The sequence below is a fragment of the Dermacentor albipictus genome, chromosome 1 (genome assembly GCF_038994185.2).
Source record: "Dermacentor albipictus isolate Rhodes 1998 colony chromosome 1, USDA_Dalb.pri_finalv2, whole genome shotgun sequence".
NCBI classification, from domain to species: Eukaryota; Metazoa; Arthropoda; class Arachnida; order Ixodida; family Ixodidae; genus Dermacentor; species Dermacentor albipictus.
This window is the reverse complement of record NC_091821.1, coordinates 371365345-371392712: the sequence shown is the minus strand read 5'-3', so window position 1 is coordinate 371392712 and position 27368 is coordinate 371365345. Positions and strand designations below refer to the sequence as shown.

The window sequence follows — 27368 nt, the reverse complement described above, 5'->3', positions numbered from 1 at the left end:
CCTAGGCGCGCTCGCAGGTTCGCTTTCCTTGCTCCTCATTCTCTGTTGTATTTTTCTATCGTGTGCGCTGTTGGCCCGCATCTGCGGAGCCAAGAGGCCGATGCTGCGCCTCGGCGCCGTGCCGTTATCGTCCTCAGGGAACACACCGGCGAGCGAGATGCATTTCCATCAAAGTGCGGTCACGGCAAGCTTTTGGCGATGGCTAACTTCGATCGCGCTGCCAGTTGTAGCACGGTAAGCCTTCCTCGGCGCACCGTCTCGAATGGGCAATGTGTGGATCGGAGCGAACAAGCGTGGCATGGGGAGCAAATGGCTTTCGATTTGTGTGCGGTGACTCCGGCGCGAAGCGCGCCAGGCTTTTCGAGGTTTAGCGAGCTCTTCGGAACACCAGAAGTGCTTCTGTCGGTTACGCACAGTTGACTGACTGGTGCGGACCAAAGCACACGCGTGCGCGGCTATTATGTAACGCGAGCAAAAATGTACGCACTTCAAAGCGTTACAGGAGTTTAAGTAATACCGCTGCTGATGAATGAAGAAAGAAAATCGATTCTGGAGACATTAGAGAAGAAAGGATGTGAGATGAACGACATTTGAGGAGGAAAACGAATCAGTGAGAGGAACCCCAGAGTTGATTACTTCGGACGCGTACGCTTTTGAACTGCGAGGGGTTTTTTCTAAGGGTATTCTTACAGTACATTCAAATTTATTTATTCTATGAGAGGAAATAAGACAAGAGGGGAGCACAGCTTGACAAGGGTCTCGGCACCCTATGCCAATGCAGCAGGAGCAGAAACACAGTAATTACTTATTGGATACAGAAATTAGTCTAATAATTAGTGCAGCCAATATATTAACGACACAAGTGCAACACAATGAAGCAGGCACAAATAATATATTAGTAAATTACACAGGACAATTCCTGTTCACAGTCAATTTTGATAAAGAAGCTAGACGGCAAGTAATGTCAAAGTTGACTTCAGTCAATTACTAATGTCGGTAATGTGTAACGTGTATCATGAGTGGTTCGCGGTGTTGGAACATTTTTTTTTATCTGTGGGTGTTTTGTTCAATTCCATCCACCGAAAGTAGAAGGTATATCTTAAGCCCGAACATGCCTTACAAGCCATTTTCTTTTCTCCTACGGAGATTGCTAGATATTCGTGGTAAGGGTGGCTTCAATGCACTATAGCTTCAGTTGTCTCTCTACTAAAGCATTAAATATTTGCTCTTCGCAGCCTACGTCTCCTAAAGTTGAGCGGTTATATAGATGTGTGTTTCTTGTTCTGGATAAGCGCAATGGCGGCTTTAATGGTGCGAGTAGAAGCTCCAAATTGTCTTCTACAGCTATACGCATAGCGAACCGGAGTCGCGGTGTGCGTTACCTTATGGCTATATATCTTAATGGATGTGGCTTAGCGCTGGTGAGCTCGGTATCGCAGGTTCGAGCTCGGCTGCGGCGGCCGCATTTTGATTGGGTCAAAAAACGCTCGTGTACTGATAATTATATAATTAGGTGCACGGTAAAGAACCCCCGTCCGGAGCTCTCCACTACGTCATTGCTGATAACCCGGTGCGGCGCTTCAGGACGTTAAAGCGAAAATTCCAGTTTCTTTTTTTTTTTAGTTATAGAATGACATAGCTGAAGTACGCAGTACCTCACAGCTAGCACGTCATAATGCAGCAAAAAGCAAAGCAATCGAAGCCACTGTACGTTGGAAGCCGGGAAACAGATCTCGAATACATGACAGCACGACTGATTCATATAGTACTCACTCGAACGAAGAAGAATTTGTACACTTAAGCTTCCAAGTATATTGAGCAATGGGAAGGCTGAAACGCGAGAATGCAAGATCAATATTAGAAGGTGCGCATTCCCGGTGTACCGCGTCCTCTCGCTGCGAGTCTCGCCGAACACGGCGCAAAAAAACAAAATTTGCGCCGAGCTAGAGAAGGAATTTCGAGAATGACGCTGTCGGCAATGTGTTTGTTTTTGCTGGCGTGCTCTGCGAAAGATACTATTTTTTTCTAGATGACAGCCTTAAGCGATTCCCGTGGCTGAAAACACATTTAGTGGGACCAGCAGCAGGCTCTCTACAGCAGACTATAATCCCAAGAATAATTTCTTTGTGATGCACGAAACATCGAGTTTGTACGGTGCGGTATTGCTTGATGCGGCCTCCGGGAAGTAAATGCTAATACGTCACTACTCTTACAGACTGTGCGATGTACAGAAAATCCGCGCAAATTGCCAAGTGCCGAAGCATCACGACACCGCCATGGCTATAGCACACCTAGCGAAGAAGACAACCAACCGTAGAGCACGGACTAGCATAGCAAAGCCAATTTTAAGCGTTTAACTGACGTCGCAGCAAAATGACACGTAATACCTGAGCTACCGGTGTCTATATCCGCGTTATGTGGAGACGAAGCGGAGATAAGCGTGACTGAAGAGAACAACAAGAATATCTCGTGTGGTTCTGTACAAAGTTTGTTCTCTCTTTCTCTCTCTTTCTCTTGGAGTGTGAATCACACTTGTTTATAGAGTCTATAAAGTTATAGAGTTTATAGAGTTCTTTAGCGGCAGGCTGCCGACTACGCCAGCCACTTGTCCCATTTCCACGCCATTTTTCTTTCGTGCTGTGTTCCTTTTTTTTTTCGCTCAATAATTATTACTTACAAAAATTTTTATAGGAAGTCTACAGACAGTTATAGACGTCTATAGAGTGTCTATAGACTTTCTACAAAAATTTTTGTTAGGGATGTCAAGCACACAGGCGTCGCCTTTAGCGGTATACATGCTGGCCGTTCGAGATGCGTTAATTACGAACCCTAGAAGAGCGCATGCGCGCACGGCCATGTCGCGGCGTCGGCTTGCCCTTTTTCTCGCGAGTGACGCTGACCAAATTGGCCGGCTTGAGGGCTCTAGATAAATTTGATTTACATTGCTGGACGCACATGAAGTGGTGGTGGCGTCTGCAGTTTCTAGAAGGAACAGACTTATTCCCGCTGAGCTCGAGTTCTGCCAGCGAAGAATGCGCTATACGCGCACCGTAGGTGGTCTTTACGGATGAGGAAGATTTGCGCGTGATGATGATATGGGCACATGGGGAAGCTGGAAGTCGTATTTTGTCTAGAGTAAATCTAATAATGCAGCCTCACTAATTCCCCCTCGCGGCGGAAGCGGCCGCCTTCACGAAAGTGGACGAAAGGCAGAAAGGTAACAGACTGCAAAAGAAAGCGAGACGTCAACTTCTAAAAATTCCTTAGCGAGTCAGAGACTACACGGAAAGAAAAAAAGAAACGTGGAAAAAGAAACGAGTAAGTTGACATTTGTGTCGTTTTAAAAGAGCGAAGTTAGGAAAGACTGCATCGTATACAGCTAACACACACTCAAAGAAAGTTACTCCTCGTCTGGGACGAATCGGTAGAGCAGAGCTCGGGCTATAAAAGGGCGATGAAATGTCCCTTTTCTCAGGTTAAAATATTGAGGGTCATTGAAGACAGAAACTCCCGTTGGCATGTGTGCCAACAGTCTAAGGCGCTCTCTGCGTGAAAGCGTCCATCTGCAGAACGGAGCACGATGCGTCATGTATAGCGGACGAGTATCGTGCCTTCGTCGAGCTTTTTTCCCGACTTGCAGTGTCTTCATTCCCGTCGCTTGCAAACGGTTCGCGTTCTACAGCAAGGAGATCTGGAATACGGAGGCTTAGAGGAAGCGAAAACTCCATTAGTAGTTGCCTCGTTTCGTGTCGCCTCGCTTTGTGGCAAAGTAGAGCACTGGTATATATCAAAACTGAGAGGCCTCGGCTGGACAGCGTTCGTAAATGTCCCTCGCAAACACGGGTGTAAACGGAGGCTTTATATATGTATACTGAGCGGCATCGTCGAATGGCCTTCTGTGTGTTGTCGCCGAGTACAAGTAAAGCGCGCCGCGTTCTCAGTTCTTACATTAGAGCATAACATGGCCCACCAGCCAACGCATCAATTTGAAATACTGGCCGTGTCTTCTGTGAGGACTACAACATCTCGCTTTCGAGAGTTCTGTCGCTACCATGGTATGCTCAGGGTATTATTGCCCTGAAGCTCAGCGTTGGCGTCACGTATAATTTCCCTGAATGAGGCAGTTTTCTTCGATTGCGTTCGCCCGAATCCTGGTTTAATTACATTGTGAGGAGGACCCGCAGAACATGACGAGCATGTGCACTAGAATTACACCCTTAAGGATAAGGATAGGCATGAAACAAAACACACGTTCTTAAGGACGACATGGTGATCTGGTTTGTTATATGTGACTAGCACCCTCATTCATAGGTGTGTAATATTTCTATTTCCAGGTATTTTTTTGCCGACCATTTACCGTCATTTAACATTCTTGTAATTGAAGAAAGAGGTAAACAAATCGTATTGAATATATATATTTAAAAGTAAAAACCATTTCTTTTTGTACTTAGCAGCGCTCACAATCTTATTGCGTGGTCTTAATTCTCGAGCTTTTATTTCTCCTCGTCTCTCCCGTCGTAAAGCAGCACTAACCACTGTAAGATTAAACGCTCCTTGGTCTTACTGAATCTGTCTATCAATATGCAAGTGCCATAACGCGTGTGCAGAGCTACCGTTCATTTAAAACGTCTCCAGGAAACACAGTTTTATCCTGACATTAACCGTACCTATTCTGTAGACTGACAGTAAACGCACCTTAAAGCTGTCCTAAAACTCCCAACTTCGCAGGACACGGGCGTTGCGGTTAGCGCGAGCCGTGGGCCTATATTATTTCAATATCTAGGTAGTGCGGCCACCACTTCCCTCCAGTGGGCTGATTAACGACTAATGGTATTTATAGCCCAAATATGTATGCTCTCTAGTGTCGATTCACAACCGTGCCAGCCCGCGCTGTTTATTGCATGCCTATACCCGATCGATGGAGGCCTTATTATAGCAGATCCTTCACGCCGTAGTCTCTCAGCTGAAGTGTTGTCTTCTACAGAGCCATATTGCCGCATTCGCTTCCTATACCAAGCGCACGCTCGGTTCCTTGACTTCACTGTGTACACACTATATAACGAAAGGAAAACACTAAACGCTGGGGAACGCCCACTGCCACAGGAAGCACGTCGATACGCTTCCGTTTGTTTACACGCCCACCGCTCGCATTATTCGTTTCGTCTCGCGGGCCGTCGCTACAGCGAACGGGCCCAAATATGGCACATGCGTCCAGCGTGTAGACGTGCAGATCGAGCCAGTACTTATTCGGCAGCGCGCGCACAGAGGGCGTATAAATAGAGCGCCATTTATACCACTCTACATTCAGTATAGCGCCGGCCGTCGGGGACAAACGGTCTCTGCTGGCTCGGTCCGAGGCGGTAAATAAATCGTCGCCACCATGCGGGTGAGGGAGAAGACAAGAAAAAAAGAAAACGAAATAAGGGCCAATTCTTTAGGGCTTTGTTTTGGTGCTGCCGGGCTCCATCGGGATACGGCGGCGGAGATTATTCAATTTGCGAAGCTCTTTCTCTTCGCTAAGTGCGCGGGTGCGCGCGGGAAATGAATAATGCACCGCTCTTTCTCGCCCCAGTCAGTCGCCCCGAATGTCGCCCGCCAGGACGGTGTGCTCCTAAATGCCGTACTGCTGCTATCCGCTTAATGTCCGCGCGGGGCGGGCCACTCAGCGACGCACCGACAAAGATTTCTGGTGCGCGGCGCTCTGCTTGTCGCGGGAGCGGCCGAAAGGAGGGCAGTTTCGGCCCTTCCTGATCGTGTACTTTAGGATCGCTTCTGCAGATCACGGGGTGCTTCAATCGCCTCTGCCATCTATACACTCGCCCGTGTATATGCCATCCGGGGGCTGCTTCAATCACTTTCTGCGGTCTATGCTTTCTTTTTAATGATTATTATTGTTCTTTATGGCTTAGAACGGCAGGGGGGCTTGCTACGGTGGCTTCATTTTTATTCTTTTCAGTGCGTGCGACAGCTTGTGGGTGCAATATTAACCCACGCACATGTGTAAGCTCCACATACTAGAATATAGACAAGCGCATACGCACGTTCACAAATAATGAAACAACAAAGCTGGTGGTACCCTTTCTTCCTCTTCATTGTTACCGGAATGCTTCCGCGGTAATTCAGCAATTCTGTCCAACCGTGACTGCGCTCCCACTTACCGAACTGTAGCAGGTGCATGCGGGCTTGAGAACGAATAAAAAAAGTCGAGGCTATTCTCATGCGCCTTCTGCGTTTGCTTTCACCTTCTGCGCGGAGTGATGTTGATAGTCACATCGTTTACCTTTAATTATGTTATGTAGCTGGTACAGACAGGTTACGTTGTGTCTCTGATTAGTCCTTGGTGTTAATAAGCTGTTCCTGTTATCTCCAGTGCGGTTTACGAAGCTTCGAAAGCCGTTACCAGATATATGTACAGTTGAAGAACACTTGACTGAGCATTGTCTTAACGAACTGCTCAGTTCAAGAAGCTTCGTCTTTCATCATCCGCTGCGATCCGCGTTCGCTCTTTCATCCTTCGCCGTGCTCGTTCACTCGGTTACGAGGACGCCGAGGGACAACGCCGACGCCGACGCTTGCTGCAGGAACGGGCGCCTAAGAGCTGGGCTCTAAATTACATATAGGCCTGAGACATTTCTTTAAAATACTTCGTGCATCCAAAGCACACTTATTGGCTTATTCGTATTTCCAGTACCCGACAGCAATATTGCAGGAAGGTTGCATCGGTTATGCCATCACTGGGTTCATAGTAACCATCACGAAAAACTCGCGCAAGTGCTAAACACGGGGCAAAGAGTGTACTTACTGAACAAAAAAGAATGCTTCAAAAGTAATAAGTGCGTTCATCCTCGTAATTACGTCATTGATCTCTTGGATGAAAATCTGGAGCGCCATTACAAACAAATACAGACGGTATCTTCAGCGCCTACGTGATTTCGCGTTCAGCTTTCATGAACGCGCAATACAGAGGGCTTCATTATCGAAGTTCGTGTATGTGAAAACAAACATAAAGAAAACATAGCCAGGTATGCGGTGTATGAATAAAGCAAACGGACCCATGAGAGCTATCTCATCTTGCAAGCAGCCAGGTGGAGGGAAAAGTAAAGAAATTTATAGGAGGTGGTATAGGGCTGCCAAACAGCGTTCACTGTGCAGCGGAGGTGGGAAATAGAAATATTGACCGCGGGACCGGTGCCATTTCTCTTTCTGCAGATGGACTTCCGTCAAAGGCGCGTTTTCTGTTATTGGCGTTTCATCTCCGCACCCGCTTCCTCGAATCGAATCAATACACTGCCTCTATTTGATGTTCCTTCTTTTTTTCCCTTTTCTATCTATATATTTTACTTCGTGCCTGTATACCTTTTGCGAGGAATCTGCGCGCTGACGCGAAAGTACAATAGCTATAACAGTTCAGGCACAGTAGAGATTATAGGTTCGCGCAGAACGCACCGAAAAGCAAAAGTCGTCGCTGGAGCGGTTCAGATAGAGAGAGAAAAGGGGCGCGGTATTGTGGCATTGGCTGCAATCCTGAGGAACGCACGAAGTGGTGGGGTGTGATGAGGAAGGCGTGAGGAGAGCGCTGCTTATATAGGTAACAGAAGAATCACGACGACTGCTCCGCTTCCTGCAAACTCAGCAGAGAAAGCTGATAAAGAAAACTTTGACGCAGCTAGCTGGCACAACTGTGTTTCTACCTCTGTATTCCGGCACGTGTGTATATATATATATATATATATATATATATATATATATATATATATATATATATATATATATATATATAGAGAGAGAGAGAGAGAGAGAGAGAGATTCGCGCAAACACATACTGGCCCGAGGACGCGAGAGATGATGGGCGTGGCGACGATGCGTGCGATAAAGTGATAACCGTTGCGCATCGGGCCTCTTTATGTGCCGACTATGGCTTTTTGTGCGCGTTGTTGGTATCTGGCACAATCCTGGACTGATTATACTTGCTTCCTCTCACTCCCATTTTGGCATTGTTGTGCTCGAATTTCTTCTTTTCAATTGGAGCTTGCGTGAGCTCGACGCTTCGAATGCGCGGAAGAATTGGCAGGAGATGGATTTCGCATTGCCATGAAGACGCGTCCTTATACAGCGACGTCTGGTCTTGTCCTTCGAACGTCTGACCGTCTTGACTGTCTGGTCTTCCGGCTACAGATACGATAAGTATGCAGCGAAGCAATGCGGTGTGCATGGTTTCCAGTGGGGTGGAGGTTGTGGTTGGGTTCGAGTAGCTTATTATGTCCCATTGCTCTATGTCGGGAGATGCCGCCAGACGCGGGACGAAAAGTCTTCTCCATTCTTGTTTCCCTTTGCCAACGAGCCTTGAAGCTCTTTTTGAGTGAGTGCTTCCTCGTCTAGCGCGTCATGTGAATAACGACATCCAGAGTCAGTTTTGCTGCTTTATTTATTAAGACAGTTTCAACAACTAGAATTTTAGAGCAGGTCATCTGATGTTATATGGCTCCTCTGAGGGTAGCAGCCTTAGCTTTAAGAGCCGGGCATTTGTCTCTCCATGCTCAGCAGTTTCGTTTGCAGCGACGTTTCCCTGCGTTTTCATGGGTGGCGCGAGGTGATCCGCATGCGCCTCGAAAAAAAAAAAAATGTCGACATGCTTGCGCACAACTATTTCCGTATTATACAGCTGCCGCTATAGTTGTTATAGCTGCGACCAAGCTTCATGTAGACGCCTTACATAAGCGGCTGTTCACACGAGATTGTTGTTTTTGTTGTTGCGCCATGATTCAATATACAATCTCCTTCCTTTGCTCCCTTAGTATCTATATGATTTAAATACAAGCAAAAAAGGCAAGGGGAGAGATTTTGTGCCAGTCACACTAATCAATTCAAAGACGTACTTAGACAGCACATTACCTACAGATTTGACGTTATTTTAATTAATTATTAAGTTCCTGGACTTTAACTTCCAAAACCGCCGTCTGACTATCAGTCACGCTGCAGTAGGGTACTGCGGATTAAGTTCGGCCACCTGTTATTCCTTAGCGTGAACCCATTACACGGTACGCTAACGTTATTGCATTACGGCCTTGTGGGTGTACGGGTGCGGCGGCGGGGATCGAACCCGCGACCTCGAGCTTATCTAATGCCTATATGATTCTCGTATAAGATAACAAATCACCACTAACTATTGTAATGATTGCGACATTGTGCACGTGAGCCACAGTATGGGCGTATACGAGTGCGCCTAGAACCGGGCCGAAGAATAAAGCAGCGCAGGAAGACGCGTCGCGCTTTTTTTTTTTCTTGCGCCGGCTAACGAGCGTTGCTGGCGTGCCTGTTCCCGAGTTGGCTTCGGGGCGTCAGATCTGACCGCTCTACGCAATTTCCTTCGCACGCTCCGATTGCCCGGCAGGCGGCTATTTCTTCGTCATGAATCACTGGCGGATCCATCGGCTCCAGCTGCGGTGGCGGACGCGATGCGAGGAAGACGCCGGACGTGATCCCGGAGCAGTTCCGCTCGGCCTCGGCGTCGCAACGCTGCCCGAAGGAGTCGTTAGCGATTCCTAATGCGTCGCTATCGGCGCGTCTGGCAGCGGCGCACGGTAGAGGCGCGAAGTGAGAACAATAGCCTTGTTAGGGCGACACTGTATACCGCCCCGTTTGTTTCAAGGCGACGGATTTCGTTGTCGTCTGGCGCACGGCTCAAGGACTCCGTTTCGGCTGTATCATTTCTCCCCGTGTTCCCTGCGTCCTCTAACTGACTGCGTTTAACCACAAACGTGTCATGCGCGTCGCGCAAACGAAAGCATGGACTGTGCACGCACAATGTGTACACTGCAAGACCGGACCGAGCGAGTCCGCGAAAGCGTTAAATTCAGTCGCCGGATAGCGAGACAACTTGAAATTCAAGTGAGCAATGCGGCGACTGTATAGGCGTGTGCTATAGTGCGGAGGGTTCCCGAACCTTTCTCGTGCAAGATGTCGCACGAGGCTTAATATCGTCGCTTGGATAAGCTGCAGCCTGCATCGCGTATAGCGACCGTGGTGCCCGGTCTGTTCTTTGTGTTGATATTTAGTTGCGATACATTGGCTTCATCAAGTATCAACCAACTAGGCCAATAACAAGTTATCGCGTTGATTTGTTTTCTTATAGAAGCCCGGGGGTACTCGGCGCTTCGAATGACTGCGCACGCTTTCTCATCGTCGCTCTCCTCACGGTGGGCCGCGGTAATACCCGACCCCACAATAGGCGAGAGAATCGAATCTTTAGAGCGCGTGACATTCAGAGCACGTTGGCCATAAAGGTGCCGGCCGTGTTCTGAATATATCACTATCACTGGTACAAAGCTCAGAAGGCCATTTCGTGCTTCCTGTGGCGTTAAGTGTGCAGTATAGACATGTCATGCACTGTGCTGTGTGCATAATGCATGCCCGCATATATAGATATGGAAGTCGGGTATGGATGTAGAGAGAGAGAGAGAGAAAAGGAGAAGAAAAGGCAGGGAGGGGTTCGGGTTTAAATCACCGCTCTACGGCATGTGTAATGTCTGTCTGGGACAACGGTATTACTAGAAGCTGGAAGGGATAATGCATGATTCTTTTATTTGTTTTCTTTTCGAAAGCTGTTTGAGCCCGCGCAGAACGAGGAAAAATGTATGCCTCAGATTTCTAGAAAAGGAATGACGACTTGGTGACGACAGGTGTTATGCTATATGCATAGTGCTGCAAAGTGCAATAGTATGTTGCAGCTCTGCTACATACATCCTGTGTATCAAATATTTGCACAATAACCAGAATATATGGTCAGCTTGTGCATCTATTGTGTGTGTGTGTGTGTGTGTGTGTGTGTGTGTGTGTGTGTGGGTGGGTGGGTGTGTGTGCGTGCGTGCGTGTGTGTGCGTGTGTATGTGTGTGTGTGTCTGTCTGTCTGTCTGTCTGTCTGTCTGTCTGTCTGTCTGTCTGTCTGTCTGTCTGTCTGTCTGTCTGTCTGTCTGTCTGTCTGTCTGTCTGTCTGTCTGTCTGTCTGTCTGTCTGTCTGTCTGTCTGTCTGTCTGTCTGTCTGTCTGTCTGTCTGTCTGTCTGTCTGTCTGTCTGTCTGTCTGTCTGTCTGTCTGTCTGTCTGTCTGTCTGTCTGTCTGTCTGTCTGTCTGTCTGTCTGTCTGTCTGTCTGTCTGTCTGTCTGTCTGTCTGTCTGTCTGTCTGTCTGTCTGTCTGTCTGTCTGTCTGTCTGTCTGTCTGTCTGTCTGTCTGTCTGTCTGTCTGTCTGTCTGTCTGTCTGTCTGTCTGTCTGTCTGTCTGTCTGTCTGTCTGTCTGTCTGTCTGTCTGTCTGTCTGTCTGTCTGTCTGTCTGTCTGTCTGTCTGTCTGTCTGTCTGTCTGTCTGTCTGTCTGTCTGTCTGTCTGTCTGTCTGTCTGTCTGTCTGTCTGTCTGTCTGTCTGTCTGTCTGTCTGTCTGTCTGTCTGTCTGTCTGTCTGTCTGTCTGTCTGTCTGTCTGTCTGTCTGTCTGTCTGTCTGTCTGTCTGTCTGTCTGTCTGTCTGTCTGTCTGTCTGTCTGTCTGTCTGTCTGTCTGTCTGTCTGTCTGTCTGTCTGTCTGTCTGTCTGTCTGTCTGTCTGTCTGTCTGTCTGTCTGTCTGTCTGTCTGTCTGTCTGTCTGTCTGTCTGTCTGTCTGTCTGTCTGTCTGTCTGTCTGTCTGTCTGTCTGTCTGTCTGTCTGTCTGTCTGTCTGTCTGTCTGTCTGTCTGTCTGTCTGTCTGTCTGTCTGTCTGTCTGTCTGTCTGTCTGTCTGTCTGTCTGTCTGTCTGTCTGTCTGTCTGTCTGTCTGTCTGTCTGTCTGTCTGTCTGTCTGTCTGTCTGTCTGTCTGTCTGTCTGTCTGTCTGTCTGTCTGTCTGTCTGTCTGTCTGTCTGTCTGTCTGTCTGTCTGTCTGTCTGTCTGTCTGTCTGTCTGTCTGTCTGTCTGTCTGTCTGTCTGTCTGTCTGTCTGTCTGTCTGTCTGTCTGTCTGTCTGTCTGTCTGTCTGTCTGTGTGTCTGTGTGTGTGTGTGTGTGTGTGTGTGTGTGTGTGTGTGTGTGTGTGTGTCTGTGTGTATGTGTGGCAGAACGTGATACCTGATTTTTTTCTAACCCCGTTGAAAAATGAAATACGCCGTCATGGTTAGTATTGTCCGTATTTCTGTCAGTATTGTTTTGGTGCCACTATGAAAAAAAAACGCGAGTATGCGCGTCTTCTTCGTCATTGGTTTTTTATTAAAGTACGCTAAAGGCACATACGGGCATTGCATAGGGATGTTGCAATAAATAAGTGATAGTCACAGTACAAGCATTTAAACAAATAATGCATGTCAATATGAAAACAACAACACAAGCGGACAAACAAGGAAGAAAAAAAACCGTAACAGTGCTACAACGACACATCCTAAACGTTGAAGATACCTATAGCATTAAAATCGGTGTTATACAATATCAACGTTAACTGGTTACTTCAAACAAGGAAAAAGCTTGCTAATATAGGTACACATGCTAGTAAATACTCAATGTAACAATGAAAGAACACAACCAGATAAAATTTTATGCAGTACAACGAACTTGGTGCTAACCTAAACAAAGCCATTTGTGCAAGAGTCATCAAAATATGGTGAGGAATGAAAAGTAAAATAAGAAAAAAAAGCACATGGAACACAGTGATGCTTATAACGAATGAGCAAGAGAATACAACGTGAGTACGCTGAAATAGTGTTTTAGTTTTGCTAGGAAATCATCATGACTCATACGATTTTATTTGGTAGCACACTCCAGTGATATATCACGAGAAAGGCGGGCTTGTGACTCAAGAAATTAGTGCGCGCCAGAACGGGCTGCGCTTCAAAGGGGTGATCAAGGCGCGGGAAGATACGGTGGACGGGCCTGATGTGGCATGCGCTGAAAGACGACCTGCAGTGATAAAGCTTGTGAAAATGGGAAAGAAGTCCTATCAATCATTCTGTCATCCTAATCGTCTTATGTGACGCGTAACTAATTTTAAGCGATGTTTCCTTTCTTAATGATGAATTGGTTGTATATAAGTTTCAAAAATCAATATTCGTCCAACACAACCAGTTTCGTCAAGAGGTCGGGCGCTACCGTTCTCGAATGGTGCTGAGGGCAAAAAGAGGAGAAGAAAAGAAAGGATTGTTCGAAAAAATGAATCTACTGAAAGATAAGCAGGGTAATATCATCAGCGATTTCGAAGATATAGTAAAAACAGCTGAAGAATTCTGCACTCTCCCGAGTGATACCCAGAGCAGCCACAATGCCTCCATTGGAAGTAGTAATGAACAGGTTACAGAGGCTTCTTCTATAACTAGCGACGAGGTTAGAACGGCCTTGCAAGACATAACACGAGAAAAAGCGGCAGTGGAAGATGGAACAGTTGATTTAATCAAATATGGACGAAATATAATGCTTGAAAAATTGGCGGCTCTCTATACGAACTGTCTATCGACTTCAAGGGTCCCAGAGAACTGGAAGAATACAAACATCATACTAATCCATAAAAAGGGAGACGTTCAAGAAATGAAAAATTATAGGCCCACTAGCATACTCCCACTTTTATATAAAATATTCACCAAGATTCACCACCAAGATAAAAATATTCAAATATTCACCAAGATTCACCACCAAGATAAAGTGTAAGAGTGGGGTTGAAGATTAATATGCAGAAGACAAAGATGACGATGAATAACCGGACAAGGGAACAAGAGTTCAGGATCGTCAGTCAGCCTCTAGATTTTGTGAAAGAGTACGTTTACCTCAGTCAATTACTCACAAGGAACCCTGATCATGAGAAGGAAATTTACAGAAGAATAAAATGGGTTGGAGAGCTTTCGGCAGACATTGGCAACTCTCGACTGGAAGCTTATCATTATCATTGAAAAGAAAAGTGCACAATCAGTGCATTTTACCGGCGCTGACATATGGGGTAGAAACTGGGAGACTGACAAAGAAACTTGAGAACAATATAAGGACCGCCCAAACAGCGATGAAATGAAGAATGCAAGCATAACGACCAGAGACAGAAAGAGTGCGATTTGGATCAGAGAGAAAACGGATATAGCCGATATTCTAATTGACATGAAGAGAAAGAAATGAAGCTGTGAAGGTCATGTCATGCGCAGGTTACATAACCGCTGGACCATTAGGGTTATAGAATGGGTGCCAAGAGAAGGGAAGCATAGTCCAGAATGGCAGAAGACGAGGTGGGGCAACGAAATTAGGAAATTCGCGGGCGCTAGCTGGAAACGGTTGGCGCAAGACAGGGGTAATTGGAGATCACAGGGAGATGCCTTCGTCCTGCAGCGGACATATAATGGGCTGCTGCTGCTGCTGATGATGATGAAAAACATTTCTCACGAGGAAAAATATTAAGGAGCGTGACACAGCATTAAAATAGACTTGTTCATCGTTTGCTCCATCGCAAAATCTCCTGGCGTGTACGTTCACCAGACAAATAAAAAGTCGCAGTATCGCCCGAAATACGATGGATCGATTACGAGTGCAATTTAGTAGACAGCTACACGAAGTAAGGATAGTAGTTTTATCAGCCGTATAAACTTGGAACCATTCGCTTACTAACTGAATTAACGGCCATCGTGTCAGCGCGCACAAGCAAACATGAGCACATCACATTCCATGAGCGCGGACATTCGCTGTCAAATCGCTGGTATAAGCAAGCGCGGCAGCAGCAGCGAGCGAACTGATCTTCGTGCGGTCTATCGCTTCAACGCAAGAGTTGCGAGAACACAGCGTGCACAAAGGTATGTGCCGTCGGCAGAACCCTTTCAAGATACGGCGCGGGCGACCGAGTGCGGCCGGGCAAAGCACGCGCTTATAGGCGAAGTCGACGCCTCCCCCCCCCCCCCCTATCTTTCCTGCGCTGCCTCCCCGCTCTCATCCATATATCGCGTGCGAGATTGAGCCGTGATTGTCAGTTCCCCTTGCGCTCGGTCGCGAAATGCGCACTTGCTGGCAGAGTATAATGCGGCCCCCCTCCCTCCCTCCCATCCCTCCACGGCCTGCCTTTCGCGCGACGGAAGACGGCGCGTTTGCTCTTCACTTTCTGCTTTCGCGCGTGCCAGATTGAACCAAGATTGACGGCTTCCTTCGCGTCCTTTCACTCGCACATAGAGCATACGACGCGCGGCGACGGTGTTATTGCCCTTGGACTTTACACAGAACATTACGGCGACGGCGACGGCAAAATGCGCCTGAGTTGTCTATATAATTGCTCTCGCAAAAGCAAAAGAAACGAAAAAAAGATAGATTCAGAAAGCTGTGATTTCAAGGAATTTTCATATAAGCACAAGGAGTGAGAAACTCCAACGTGCCTTAGTTTGTACGGCTGAACCTTCTCAACTAGAATTTCCAGGAAGCTGCGCGTGAAAGCTCATCCGCGTGTACATCTGCCTTGTGCGTGCCTGGTGCGAAGCAATCAAGAACGCGGAAACCTGATGATAGGCTGCGCTGCTCGATGGCATAAAAGAAACCCTCCCGTTGTCTTTTTCTCCTTTCTTTCTCCCTCTCTCTAACGCACACAGCTGGGTGTGCTTCAGCACTTCATATACTTCAGCGTGCATGCTCTTCTTTTCCCAGGTTTTGTTTTTCTCGGTACATTTCTCTCCGTGTATATCGGATGTACTGTCACGTGCAAAAGTAACATACACCCCCAGAATTTTTCGAACCGCGTCTGAGAGTCATTCGACGTAATTCGTGTTTAAGATTCAGTCATACGCCTCGAGCACTAACAACGACAGCGTCTTTGTTAGCTGACGCATATACCGAGGTCAAAGCCAGTGACGGCAGGGGATGGGAAACCCTTATACTTTTGCATAGAAGGGTACATGTGTGTAGACGCGTAATCCTGCCTGTCTGTCCATCTGTCCAGAACCTCTAGCAGCGTGCTGACAAGCTCCTAGCTGCCAGCAATTGTCTGATTTAGCACTTTAAATTCCGATAACCTGCCTTTAAATTATAATGACAGGCAGAATTTGGTCGCTACCACGACTGACTCTATACGGCATGGGTTCTTACAAAGCGCTCTCGGTAAAAACGGTCTTTCCAATGCTTGCCCACAGTTTTAGGGAAATTATGCGTCATTATTTGTGCGAGTGTATATTGCGCGAAATCCGTCTCCAAGACGGACGCACCTCGTTGGAGGCACGATGATAATTAAGGACTGCCCATATTTTTCTGTTGGTATATTTTTTATATTTCTTCAACGCTGAATATTTGTTCATCTTTCCTTTACTTTGTGCCCTTGCTGATGTTTAGTTTTTTTATTATAAACGGTTTCTCTCCGTCATACGCTGCACACTGTGGAGATAAGAGTTACATGGCTGCATCTTGCAAAGAGCTGGTTTCTTTTAAATTTCTTTGCTATTCAGTTGCGTGCCACTGATAAACGCAACGTTGTACTGTAGCTAACTTTGTCTTCCGATATTGCTCGGCTGCTTGCTAATTTACCCTGATCTGTGCTGTGATCATCATCACATGGTGTACCTTTTACTAGGTCATTTTAGCGGCTGATCTTTGTGACTATACACAACATTTAGACTTTCATTTACATCTTGTTTGACGTCCTGTCCTGGCTATGCCCACATATTTCTCGAAATAAAAGCAAGAGGAGGAGAAGGAACCCGTAGATGCTGCTCCTAATGCCTCGAGAGGAAGTCCATTTCCCGGGAAAATTTCGACGATGATTACAAAGCTTACAAATGCACTGACGACGACACCGAAGAGGAACTCTTCGCCGTCGCCTTCGCTCTCTGACTCCGTTCTTGTGCGCGTGTAAATATTATTTCCGTGTTAGGAAGCGAAAGGGGCTGTTCTGTGTTCTTCCCCTCTTGTTTCCGGCAAGAGGCGCAAACACTTGCTCTGTGTGCTCAACACTACAAGCGTCGTTCTCTGTGTGCGCGTTCTTTTGTGTTTTTCATGTCCACATCGACTATGTACGTTCAGCGTCCCGGTATTTTGCTCTCGTCGAGCTTGTTTGTCTTTGCCTCACGTTAACACAGCTGTGTGCTTGAGACGTCCACGCCTCACTTCTCGGCATCGGCGCCTGGTGTTGTCCATGCGAAAAAGCTTATTGTCATCAGTTAGCCGCATGAGAAAATTTTCGCGGTTCAGCGCACAAAACAAAAGTCCTCAGAACCCGTTCGAGAAGGCTCACAAGCGTGCCCTTAGGGGAACCAAAATTTTCGGACCCTGGTCCCAGGCAACGTCGGATCGAATTGCTTTAAAAGCGCTAGTGTGTAAACACAAGACTGATCTTTCTAATTTTTGTTTAGCTTGTCAGCTAAAGCTAACTCTAAAATTTACTTGTAAGGCATCTCATAATCCTCACTTACTATCAGTTCAGTAGTGTTAAAGGGACACTACATTCCCTCTAGCTTACTATGGTGTGAATTCATAGTGCTATTGTCTGAGGTTCCTCTGCGAAAGACTCTTTGCGAAGCGAGGCATAAATTTCATTAGACTTTTGATGCCTCAATAATATTCTTAGTGGAAATTTAAGCATCGTTTTTACGAGAGTGTCAAAAGTATCCGTAAAGTCATGCGCGAATGGTAGTATAATAAATGTTTCCTCGGCATTTATTCGCTTTCCACATCCTATCTTTTACGCAATGCTACCAGTCTGATATCCATATTTTCTAATCCTAACCATGATTATGTTCTTCCAACAGGTCCTGCCAAGTCCGGTATAACCCGTGCAAGGCTGGCTTGCAAAGAAGTACAGTAGCTCCAAAGGTAATTTGCGCTGATTTCCTGCCCAATGTTTTGAAAAACTAGCGCATGTATTATTTGTATCATTATGGCTTATATATATGATAGATTGCACAGAATTAGTGGACGTTTGCGTCAAAGGCATTACTTATCAACGTGAGCTCGATTACAATTATAAATAACCTGTAATGAATCACAGGGGACGTTCATATAAGGAAACTAATGTCAACTCCAGAAGTCTTTCTAAGTGAATATGCTTAGCGAACGCAAAGGCTCCAATTCGTAAATGGCGACCAACATCCTGAGGGAATTAGGTCTCAAATTAATAAGTAACATTCTGGTGATTATATTATGCGCTTTGAATTAAGTGCAAGTAATGTGCCCTCTTCGAGTAATCCAGCTTTAATCCAGGGCTCCAGTAAACCAGGGCGTCACAGGCACGTTTTAAGGATTCTGTTAAGTTTTGTTAATATATATCTTTTTTAAATATCAAGTTATTTACTTTCGATGCTATCGTACGTTACTTGGAAATGTAAAAACCTAAAAACGAACATTCGTGAATGGGTTTTGTTTTCTTTTCCACTTTATTCTTCCGTTCCTCAAGTTGCGACTGTTGTCTACCGGCGCACACCAAGCGTTTCTATAAGGTTCTGAAAAACTTTGTCGACACATTTCAAACCTGCAAGGTTTGTAATTTTTCATTGGCATCTCACTGGATTTTTCTTACAACACTGCAACGAAACAACTGAAAACTCTCTCGCTATATATTCTCCACGAAATGCTCCGTTTATAAAAATGACTGAATAATTAGAGAGCGAGAGAAATGAAACAAGAATGCGACGCAGTGGATGAGAGTGAACGCCCAGTAGAAGTGAGGGTTATGGTTTCTATTCCTTCCACCCCACCCGATCGTTTTGTTAAGGCGTGCAGAAGGAAAGTAGACGATAAATCAGTGACAGCACGCAGCTGGCGTCGGTGGAAGAACGCGGCTTCGCAATTAACTCTTTTCTTCGGTCCTTTAACATTGCACTCCCCTCCAGAAAACTTTTCGTTTCCGTCGGACGTACACCTCTTCATCGTTTTTCGTTTCATTAAAATATTATTTGCTTGCTAATGCCTGCTCCGTCCCTGATTTTCGTCTCTAGAGTTCTCTAGAGTTTGTTTCCTTTTTTTGAAGATTATCATCTGTGGCGCCGAGTGAAATGCTGATTAGATAACTCCACTTTCTTTTTCTTTTCTTTGGCATTGAAAATCAGATCATTCCTCCTCGCTCACTCGGTTACAGTCCGCAGTCGGCTCCTCGCCGTCACCCTCCTGCTGTGTCATCATCATCATTGTCGCCGTCGTTGTCGTCATCATCATTATCCTTTACGAATATTTTAATGGTCCAAAGTGTATTGCATACGCTCGAGATGCATGAGCAAAACGTAACAAAGAACGAATACAAGCCTCGACCAAAAGCGAAGGTTAAACATTGTTAGCAAGCCCTATTGACTTATTTAGAAAGCGCAAAACATGCGTCGCGCGATCGTGTATTGCTCAACAGCACTGCGAAGCTTTGCCTGATTAGAGATAGCAACTACTATTATCTGGTAGCTGGTTCCAAAGCCGTATTAACGTCGAAAGAAGCGAGTTCGTATGCAACACCGATCTTGCCAACCGGAACCAAAACTGTGCAAGGTTTGTCCCTTCTGGCACCTAAATATGTGGATGGTAAACAGTACAAACACTTCTAAACGGTCACGCTGCCACGCATCTGCGGGCGAAAGCTACCGGCGGTCACCCAGAACCAATTTTGGGTTTTACGCGCCGCCGGTTGTTTCACAGTGCGAGAGTGCAGGCCCTGCGTTGTTCGGCAGACATAGAAGACGACGCGCGATCGGTCTGTGATCCCGCTGCGGGGCTCGCAGCTAATTAGGACGCGAGCGCGCAAAGGCGAGATTGCGGCTATGAATAAAACAGTGAGGAATGCACGAACGACTTCCCGTCTCCGGTGGTCGTTAGGCATTCATTCGTGAGGGAGCGCTATATGGCCTGCCTCCCATGCTATACCGCCTACCGAAATTACGGCAGCCAATGCGAAAAACCTTTAATGGTGGTCCATACCGGCACGCGCACGTGCTTCCTGGCGCATCGGATCTCGTTGGTAGCACGATGCATAGAGTTGTCTTGCATAGTTTGTCCCTGGTAACCATTGCTCGTTTTGCGCCTCCTGGCCGTGTCGCATCGTATATATGCTGGCTTTACGTAAACAAGGTGCGAGAGCCAACAAGTATAAGTGATATTGGCCGCCTATTTCAAGTAGGGGAGCTTTACCATGCCATGTGCTGCGTTCGTATTGGAGCGTCGCTTCCTATGTCATCGTTACGGTGTTGACGCTCCTAATAACCATAAGCAAGGAACAAGTGCGCGCCGCGGCTGTTCAGCTGTCCCATCTTCACCTGGAGTGCGGCATATGTTAGGCAACAAACGAAGTTTTCCTATAGCAGAACCAATGAACAGCCATCTCATTCTTCTGTTTTATTTGAACACGAGCCTAGCGGGAACTCTAACAAAAAGAAAAGAAAAAGAAAACAGAAAACGTCATTAAAGAGCTTTGACTTAAAGACGGCGAAGTGGAGACTTTGAGGTCTCCAACTTTATTAATTCGTCTCAGGCATCTAGCTCTTCACAGGTGATGGTATCAACGTGTGCTCGCTCCCCCCCCCCCCCCCCCATGCAAGGCTGTATCCTTTATATTACTTTTCGCATCAAAGTCATGTACGTCAGCCGCGCATAATGGTCTTCCATCGTCTGCAACTTCACATACGTTCGACAGACGGCCAGCGACCACATCGCACTGTCATTCGGGGAATCCTCGGCAGGGCTTTCAACACTTCCATGGGCCGTACAACTCTGTATCGCCAGTCAGTGACCGTCATGAAGACAATCGGTGATCCGCGATCACGTATGAGCTCGCGTCAGCTTCAGGGTTCTCTGCAGTCAGGTTGTGGAGAGTTGTGGCCCTAGGAAATTTCCACGTTGCCACCAGAGCTCGTTTTCGCCAATTAATGCCTGTAACCTGTTGCCACACTGCGCCACGGCACACCTTGCTCATTAGGACACAACTTAGTGAAAGGTAAATGTTGTTCCGTGGTTGAGAATATTCAGACTACTCGTCCGAGACCAACTGGTCTTGGACAGTGACAGCATCATTGAGGTATTCGACGTAAGTGTAACATTCGTAACATATTTGTAAGTGTAACACGACCCAGGCATGCCTGCCGGAATGCACGCGATATTTCCTTTTCTTAAAAAAAGATATATGGTAGCGAACCAATTATTGAATGCAAGTTGTTTTTTTCGACGGCGACGATGTTTAGACTGTAACGGATGTTGCAGCCATATTTGTCTTCACTGCTGTCCACAAAAGTGCATGACTTTCAGTGCTGCTAGAATAATGGCATCAACGCGCCTGGTTTTCATATGGTACTCTCTGCGCCATGCTACGTCCCGTGAAAAATTACGTCAACCGTTTTGACCTTGGCTTTGCGCCCAATCTGCACCGCCGTTCGGTAATGAAAGGAGCACTTTTGTCCGAAGTGAATGTCACGAGCAGTATGCTTAAGTTATTCCACTTCACAACCAACCGTTTAAAGCTTTTCTTGAACTTTAATTTGGTAGCTTGATATTTCTGTTTATCGTCTCAAATAGGAATCGAGCGCTGAACTCACTGCTAACCAACTTACTTCGTTGTCTCCTTGCATTGCCCGTTGAAAATGTCTTGCTGGTAAGAACTGTTACATTCCCAGCCAATAGAAGCGGCGTCGTCCGAGTCCTGCAAGCCCCGCAGGTATACTTAAGGGGTCATGAAAATTTTAAAAATAAAGTAATGCATTTCGTACGTCGCGAGCGTGCGTGTGCGGCTGAAAAAAAAATGAATTCTAGGATTATTTGTGCCAAAGGTACGATCTGAATATGAGGCACACTGTACAGTGGGAGATGACTGTGGTTTAGATATGACCAATTGGGAATATTTAGCGTGCACATAAATCTAAGTACACGAGAGTTCTTGCATTTCGCGTTCATCTAAATGCGACTGGGCATGCGTGGACCATAAGTGTGTTAAAGTTCAATTGGTGCATGGAAAGGTAATACAGATTTATGCGCAAGAATGTAAGCGTACCTAAAGAACGACCACAACGCCGCTAACCCTCAGAAATGGGAAAGGAATGGGCATTGTTACTGAAAGTAGCAGGACTTCAGAAACTGCCTCTTACCTAAAAAGTTAATTGAACATCTTGCTTGAGTTTAAAGGGCGCAACACCGCCTTTGCAAGATGCATTGGCCGCGCCTTTCTTTCACTGATTCTGTGCATCTATTTCTATACTTTGTGCCACTATATTGAAGCTCAGAATGATAAAACAAGTTTATTTTGATCACGGGTCCTTTCGCATTGTTTTGTTTTGAGCGGCAAGCTTTTGTATATATATAGATGCTTGTCTCAACGTAAAGTTATGGCATCGTCCTTATAAGCGTCATGATAAACTAAAAGTGAAACATATCTTCCTGCTTGCACAGCACCGCATGCATCAGTACAGATATATGCCATAAATCGACAAAGCTGCATCATATTGAATGTAGGAGGAATCATTATGACGAATTTGCCTGTAAGCAGCCACGACAAAGGGAAGCGTAGCGCTTCTATACGCAATTGGGCCAAGTCGAGAAATCTTAGCAATGTGAGCAAAATATTTTTTTTTGTCTAGCATTCCGATTTTGTAAAAGACAAAGGAACACAGAAGAAAGAAATAGCGTCGGTAGGTTGCGCACTGCGAAGTCCGGATCTCTCGTATTGTTATTTTTTTATCATATCCGGATATGTTATGGCGTGGTGAAGTAAACTCATGGATTTGCGTACTGGCTTAAAATATTCAAGAATGACAGTCAACAGAGGAGAGAAAGCGTGACCTATTTCTTAGATGGATTCTTTCTTTTTGTTTGTATGCTCTGTCTTGGGGTCCACTCGTGCTTTTTTTTTCTTTCGCTTTCCCCTCTGGCAAAATGTCAAAGGAAATGTCAGTTCGCATTTGCATTTACACATCTTCATGCTGGTTGAGACCGACTGCATACAAACTCCTATTTTGCATATCCTCGTGAAATGTGTCTGGGTGCGCACGAGAGCGGGAAAAAAAGAAAGGTAACGCATGGTCAGAACGGGCACTGTCCGCTGGAGGCCTACTTTCGATGCGCGCTTAAGTGAACCTTAAGATAAGTCTGACTGAAGAGTTCACTTCGTGCTTTACATGTGCTAAATGACTTGTTGTTTTATTGTATTATCATCATGTTATAATGATAGTGAACAAACGTCCTTCAATACTGCCATATAAAGGTCCATACGAAAGAGGAAAAGGCAATGCACTGGCGCTGCATTGGGAAGTGGGAATTTCGAAAATTGTCTTACTGTTTCTGAGAAGAGAACTTTTTACACACTGCCTCGTTGATTTCACATCCTTTTTTCACGACAGTGCAATATTCTGTTGATATTGTCGCGGGGAGGAATCGTACGGCCCAAATGTATATAGAAAGTATTTACATGTAAAGGTGCAGGGGCAGACGTGCAAGGTGATACGAAAGCCGCTCTAGAAATTGGTGTGTCACTGCTTCATCATTTTCCCGCGCACGGTCGCGTTTTACGAATGGTTCCGGAACAATATGATCAGTTCGATTTGGTTACTAACGTTGGTTCGGCCTCGATAAAGAATAAACTGCAGGTATCGAGAAAACTGTTGATTGAATGGAACATTAAAACCAGCGCTAAACCAGCCTGTCCTAATTACAGAAGTGTTACATGCTGAAAATTACTGAACACGAGAGAGAGAGAGAGAGAGAGAGAGAGAGAGGAAAGCAAAGGCAGGAAGATTAGCCAGACGAGCGTGCGGTTTGCTACCCTGCAGTGGGGGTATTTGAAAGGAGAGTAATAAGAGGAAAAGAGGGGCAGAAAGAGATAATGAACACTGCGCGCACGCAGCAGCACACAGAGCAGGACACACCGCACTACCATATACAATCAGTCACTGAGGACGATGTTTCTCGAAAACTGCAGTTGCACTACCGAACACGAATGTTTGCGCAGAGGCACCTGTAAGTCTCCTAACTACGTTTAATTCAAAATACCAGTTCGTCCGGATAATGGAAGATTTCCATGGAAGATAATACCGGACGTGCAAGAGCACAGAGTGTTGCGTAGTGCTCCGAAAGCACGACGATCGACTTTGCGCCACATCCGAGGCCCTCGGCGAAAACAGCCGCTAGCCTTTCGGTAATCGATTGTTACCTTAATGGGGCCATAAATTGCTGTGTAGAGAAATTGTGGGCCTCAAGAAACAATAGCTTTTTCTTTCTCTTTCTTGGATCCCAAGTGCGCCGGCTTTCATTTATTGCACTTGCCCACGTCGTTCTTTCGCGAAGTGCAGAAAGGATTTTTTCCTTCGTGTTTCTGGCGTTTCCTTCCGAAGCGTAACCCTTAGCTCATCTTTCTGAAGGTATTGTACGAAACATTTAATGCATCTAACAGCCTCTGACTTTTGTCGATCTACCGGAGCGCTTTAAGAAGGCCAGCCGATTAAGGCTAAAGCCGTGTAGCGTTTATATATTGTTTCTGCGAAAACGTACATTTTGCCGAGTACGTTTTGTCACAGTGAAAAAACATGTGACTTGTTCAGAAGGGGAATGAAAAGGCAACTGCCCGATTCGCTTTTTTGTTTCTTTATTACTCTTTGTGGCTTTGCTACGTTATCTGAGCGTGACGCAATTAGCTCACTAACAGTCAAGCGGCAGGAGCTGCCCGCGTGCCGCCGACTTCGACAGCTTCATATAGCAAGTGGATAGTAGGGCATGGCAACCGTCGTAATCGTTCTCGTCCTGAAAGCGAAACGGGCTCTTCTTTCTTATCATCCTCCCACTATTCTTGAGTGGCACGGGCTTTCTAATCTTTCGTTATCCTAATCACTGCCTTACGTAATACCACAGAATTCAGTGCCTGCACTGCGAGCCTACTGGTGCCGCGAGGTGTGGTGTGGTGTCCGAGCACGCGCAGCCGGTGCTGAGGCCGTGGTTCCATAAGGGAGGGCACCAGGCTCGAACTGGAAGAGTGCGGTGTTACGTTTTTCGGTTGGATCATTCGTGCAAAATTTTTTCTGTGCTTAGCTTTATAACATTATGAAGAGTGACAGACATGTGCCTGGCAAGAATTAGAGAGGACTGCAAGAGCTTGGATGTAACCTATCTGTATACATCAATTCCTGAAAGCAAACTCTGAGCGACAGTATAAGCAGAGGTTTGTTCCATTTGCATGCAAGATACCTCCTTCACCGCTACCACCTTGTGCTCCAAGGAAGAAGAAACAAAAGCGCAAGTGTAATCACGCTTAGTCAAAGTCGCGTGCAAAGGCGAGCTTCAAAAAACGGAACAATACACTGTTATGATGATGGCACAGAAGTTGAAAGCGCCAGCCAAACCACACATTGAGGAATTCTCAGAAAGGTACCTTTAAATTTCGCTGTGGTGACCGGCTGCATAAAAAAATTGCGTGGAATATGCACTAGAAAAGAAACTTGGGCAAGTTGGTGGTGATTCATGTTTCGGAAATTAACAGCGCAAAACAGAGATGGATGAAGGAAAAGAAGAACATGACACTCACAACTGAAGATTATATTGAGGAAAGTCACATTTGTATACACAGGCCAGCATATGTCAACTAAACGATTGTGCATGAACATTAGGAGCCATCCTGTCGACTTGTCGAAACACACGTGGAAAAGATCAGTGCGTCATTGCGTGGATAAAACAAGTGCGTCAAAACATAAAAAACCATAAACCCATGTCCATGTCTGTTTTGTGCCGTTAATTTCTGAAACATGGAATATGCAATTTTTGGACTATTCAGGCTTCGTGAAACGGAGTAACAGTCTCCCAGGGTGCAAGAGAAACAAGCAGAAAAAAAAAAGATATCCTTGAGAATTACTAACCGTGTCTATAATTTTTATTTGTGGCACATTACCTTAACTAGAGTTTATACAAATGCTTATTTTTCTTTTGCGTATGGTAAATAGTCGCTTTCCACCACTGTAGAAAAGTAGCAGTGCATGCGCCCGGCATCGTGGCGGGAATACCGGGCGAAACTCAGCTGCTTCTAAACAGCTATCAATAACTGCGATCTGATATGGAAAGCATTCATTTGTACCTCATTGCCTCATGATGCCTGTTTGAAAGAACGTGACGTTTTATAGTTCCTGACAGTGGGCCCTCGCCACCATTACGGCTGGGCAATAAAGCCTACAGTAAACACTAGCAGTCTCGAAGTGAGCCTATTATGAGACACAAATGATAAAATGAGGGACATTCAAAAAAAAAGAAAGAAGTGGCAGAAAGAAAAGGTTGAATACGAAAAAGAAATAAAGAAGAGAAATAGAGATGACGAATCCACACACACACACACACACACACACGCACACACACGCGCGCGCACGCACGCACGCATGCACAAGAAAGATACCCGTAGTGTAGGGCACTGCCGGTTCTATGTACCAACGTCAACAAAGTTCCAATGGTTTATTCTCGTAGGATACATGCTCATCAAAGGCGCCATCTCATTTGTCTTTATTGCGATAGCAATTATATGGACACTCCAAGCGCATTTCTGCCGTCGCCATGAGGCTCCGTATGGGTGGAAGCATGTGAGGGTGAGCCGGCGAACGTGGTTAAATCTCGCATGCGCGAACGAAGAATGCGGCCCGGATGCGTGCCCTCTCCTGTGGCGCGTGAGGCAGGTGGGTTCAGGCGAGAGGGGGGAGGCGTTCTTTTCCGGCGCCTGCCAGGGTCCCTCGATGTCCTCCTCGCCCGCCACTCTGTACAGAGTGGAGACAACCGCGGCATCTACTACAGTGTTGGCCGCGCTAATCGCGGACGCCTCAGTAGACGCTTAGAAGACCTTGTTGTTAGGCGAGTTGGTACATATAAGCGAACATTGTTCAACTGCGCGAACAAACGGACCAGAAAGAGAGCATGGAACAAGGACGGGCGCAGACTCAAGTTGCAAGTCTGTGCCCGTCCTTGTCCCATGTTGTCTATGTGGTCCGTTTGTTCGCGCAGTTAAACAATGTTCGCTCAGTAGACGCCTTTGGCGGATGCCGTAGGGACGCGTTGCCGGCGCTCGTGGGTCTTGAAAGCAATCTGCGACATGCCAAAAGTGCACGCCCGCGCGGCCATCATCTTCAAAGCGATCTGCGTTGTTTCCAGAGCGCGCGTAGTGCCGGTAGCTTCGTATGCGCTGTGATTTCTACGTTTCGTTCGCGTTGAAGCGACAGATGCACGGAGGTCAATTGGCTAGAGGCTGCTGCTGCGATTCCTAACTCAAGCGTTTTCACAGATTGTTTCCGCTGTCATCGAGCGAGATTTCTTCATGTTTACCTGTGCGCGCGGGACACCATGCTGGTTGATTTAGTCAGAACACGTTGACAGGATAGTTGGTTTGAATCCATGATAGAATGTGCAAGCGCGACTGAACAAGGGCGTAGGAGAGAAGCAGACACACAAAGACAGCGCTGTCTCTGTGTGTCTGTTTCTTTCTACGTCCTCGTTGAGTCGCGCTTAC

At 46.3% G+C, this 27368-nt stretch overlaps 1 protein-coding gene across 6 annotated transcripts in view; it reads left to right on the top strand.

Annotated features, from left to right (window-relative positions):
* The window catches only part of LOC135904073 (pregnancy zone protein-like), a 178177-nt gene that overhangs the window by 60636 nt on the left and 90173 nt on the right, over positions 1-27368 (top strand). For all 6 annotated transcript variants that reach the window (XM_065434661.2, XM_065434666.2, XM_065434664.2 and 3 more), the window contains exon 2: positions 17695-17758. The gene's annotated coding sequence lies outside the window, so the exon portion shown is untranslated. The remainder of the gene's footprint in view (positions 1-17694; positions 17759-27368) is intronic.